The sequence below is a fragment of the Manis pentadactyla genome, chromosome 8, assembly GCF_030020395.1.
Source record: "Manis pentadactyla isolate mManPen7 chromosome 8, mManPen7.hap1, whole genome shotgun sequence".
In the NCBI taxonomy this organism is placed as follows: domain Eukaryota; kingdom Metazoa; phylum Chordata; class Mammalia; order Pholidota; family Manidae; genus Manis; species Manis pentadactyla.
The window spans coordinates 114,579,603-114,583,035 of NC_080026.1; the positions used below are offsets into that span (position 1 = coordinate 114,579,603).

At 53.8% G+C, this 3,433-nt stretch overlaps 1 pseudogene; it reads left to right on the forward strand.

Annotated features, from left to right (window-relative positions):
• The first annotated feature begins 1,168 nt into the window (after nucleotides 1–1,168).
• On the forward strand, nucleotides 1,169–3,184 carry LOC130684632 (inositol 1,4,5-trisphosphate receptor-interacting protein-like; annotated as a pseudogene).
• The last annotated feature ends 249 nt before the right edge of the window (nucleotides 3,185–3,433 follow it).

The following is a 3,433-nucleotide window of genomic DNA, read 5'->3' on the forward strand; positions in this document are numbered from 1 at the left end:
ATTATAAGGGGTTAGCCCTTCCCCAGAAGTCACCTGAGACCTAAAAATCCTTTTATCCTGGAGGAATGGAGTGTCTCCTTCCACAATTAAATCAGATTTAAAGTTCAGATGACACATGAGAGGGAAACCAATGACTTGGTCACCCTGGTTGTCTCCAAAATTGTCCTGGATGAAGACCCAGGAGGTCAGTGTCTGAATTTGGGATACAGACTTCCAGATCAGAAGGACAGGTTTACAGTGGGGGAAGATCAGTTCACAAAACTGCTTCCACAAAGTTGTTATTCATTGAATACATGCTGTCCCCCGTTCAGTGTGCTGTCTATGCAGTTTGTGTGGATATCCATCCATTAGTGTGGTGACCCTGTGGGTACGGTGGCTTTCCTCTGCTGCAGTAAGGAAACGGTCTCAGAGAGGTGAGTTAATATGCCCAAGGTCACACAGCTAGTCAATGACTGGGCTGACTTTGGAATCCAGCCCTCCTGTTCTTCTCCACTAGACCTTGAGGAAAATGTGTTCACCACAAGGCATTCACTAGGAGAAGAAGGGAATGGCTTATTCAGGACTGTTTTTGGTTTCAAATGACGGAAAAATAACTCAAACTGACTTAAACAAAAAGGAGAATTTACTGATTTGTATGACTAAAGAGTTCAGAGGTGATGGCTTCAGACATAGCTGGATCCAGGGGTTGGGAGTCTGCTTTCCTCTACGTAGGCATCTTTCTCAGGCAGACCCCTACTTTGAGGCAGCTACAGAGCCACCACCAGCTGTTCCCTGTTCCCTTGGAAACCCTAGACCACAGTCATATGTTCGTCCCTGGAGGTGGGGCAAGGTTATCCCCACCCAAGCCATAAGGACTGGGAGTAGAAAAAGGCTGATTCCCAGGCAAAATGGGGTACTGCTACCAGAAAGAGGAATGTCTGGACATACAGAACAGAGATCCACCACAGTGGCTGTTCAGCCAGGATCGGTGGCGCAGAACTTCGGGCTCTTGTTCCCAGGACTAGACTTAAGCAGGAGAAGAGATAGTGGGTTCGGTGGGAGCAGAGCTCTAAGACACTCACCTGCTCGGGGAGGTGGAGGTCGGTGTGCAGGTCTAGGGAAGACTTGGCATTGTTGGGAGCTTGGTGTGACTGTCTGTCTCTCTCTCTCCCCCTAGGAAAGCCCCAGCATGGCACTGGAGCTCTTCCGGGTGTGTCTGGTGGTGGTGACAGCCATCGTCAACCACCCTCTGCTGTTCCCTCGGGAGAACACCACCGTGCCCGAGAATGAGGAGGAGATCATCCGCAAGATGCAGGCGTACCAGGAGGAGCTGCAGCTGGAGCAGCTACGCCTGGAGGAGGAGATGGCACGGCTGGCGGCCGAGAAGGAGGCCCTGGAGCAGGTGGCGGAGGAGGGCCGGCAGCAGAATGAGAACCGCATCACCTGGGACCTGTGGAGCACCCTCTGCATGATCCTCTTCCTGGTGATCGAGTTGTGGCGGCAGGACCACCAGGACGGGCCCTCACCCGGTGCCTGGGCGGCACCAAGAATGAGCTGCCTGGCCTGAAGGGTGCACCCCTCCGGGGCCTCACCCTCCCAACAAGGCCATGCTCGACCACTTTCGTGAGAGTTGCATACGGGGAGCCACAGCCGATGCGACTCGTACCCGCGAGTTTGTGGAAGGCTTCGTGGATGACTTGCTGGAAGCTCTGAGAAGCCTCTGCAACCGGGACACAGACATGGAGGTGGAGGATTTCATTGGCGTGGACAGCATGTATAAGAACTGGCAGGTGGACAGGCTGCTGCTGTGCAAACTCTTTGTGCCCTTCACACCCCCAGAGCCCTACTACTTCTATCCAGGGCTCTGGTGCTCCAACCACTCCGTGCCCTTGGATCGCCAGGGTTATGGCCAGATTAAGGTGGTCTGGGCTGAGGATATGCTGGGCTGCATCTGTGGCAAGACCAAACTTGGGGAGGACATGCTGTGTCTCCTCCACGGCAAAAACAACTTGGTGCAGCTTGGCTGTGAGGCAGAAGACCCACTGTGTGCCCGAGATTCCCCATATCTAGACTCGGTGCAGGTCATGAAGTGGTTCCAGACAGCCCTCACCAGAGCCTGGCACCGCATTGCCCGCAAATACGAGTTCGACCTGGCCTTTAACCAGCTGGACACCCCAGGGTCCCTCAAGATCAGGTTCCGCTCAGGCAAGTTCATGCCCTTCAACATGATTCCTGTGATCCACTGTGATGACTCGGACCTGTACTTTGTCTCCCACCTTCCCAGGGAGTCCTCTGGGGGGACCCCAGCATCCAGCATTGACTGGCTCTTGTCCTTTGCTGTCTACGAGCGACACTTCCTTAGGATGATGTCAAAGAGGCTGCCTGAAGGTCCCTGCCACCTCACCTGCTTGCAGATCACCTCCTTTCTGCTCTCCAAGCAGAGCCGCCTGACCGGCCCCAGCAGACTTGGCAGCTACCACGTGAAAACAGCCCTGTTGCACCTCCTGCTCTCCCGGCAGGCCACTGACTGGAAGGCTGGGCAGCTGGATGTGCGTCTGCATGAGCTGCTCTGCTTCCTGGAGAAGAGCCTGCTCGAGAAGAAGCTCCATCACTTCTTTATTGGCAACCGAAAGGTGCCCGACACCGTGGGACTGCCCGAGGCCATTCGCAGGGCACAGCCTCTCAACCTCTTCCGGCCATTCGTCCTGCAGCGAAGTCTCTACTGCAAGATGGTGGACTCGTTCTATGAGCTGCTCAAGAATGCACCAGCACTCATTAGCGAGTATTCCCTACATATCCCCTCAGACCATGCCAGCGTGCCCCAAAAAGCTGCTGTCTAATAGCACATCCAGGATCCAGGACCCACGTCCACACCTCGGGGGCATCAGCAGGCCCTGTCCTGGGAGAATGGCAGGCTTTGCTGGGAGCCTCGGCTCCCAGAGAAGCCAGGCCCTATGGTGCAGGGGAAACAGAATTCCAAGCTAGAAGCTGGATTACTTTCATGCCATGGGAGTCTGCTGGTGAGGCTTTGTCTGGGTTTGGAGACCAATCCTTACAGCTTGCTTTGGATCCCCACGAATGGCCAGGATGGTGACAGAACACTCTGGACACTGAATTAGAGACTCTCTCCAAATAGTATAAAAAATAGTAACCACAGTGGGACCCCTATTGTGTGGACTATGAATGAAGGCTGGAAATCCCCACATGTGTCCCTATTAGTGCTTTGGTTGCAGATGCCTAGGGCCAAGCGTTATTGGAAATCAGGGTGTGTGGTCTTAACATGGATCCGTCTGCATTCCTGTAGATCCTCTATGATATTCAAGTAAAGGCTGACCTGGGATGTAAAAAGAATCATACCCAAATGGATGTTTTCATGTCTCTAATTCAGGAGAACCCAGTGGTGGTGCAGGTGCTAAAGGCAGAAGCTGAGAGACACAGGGTGATTGGGGCAAAG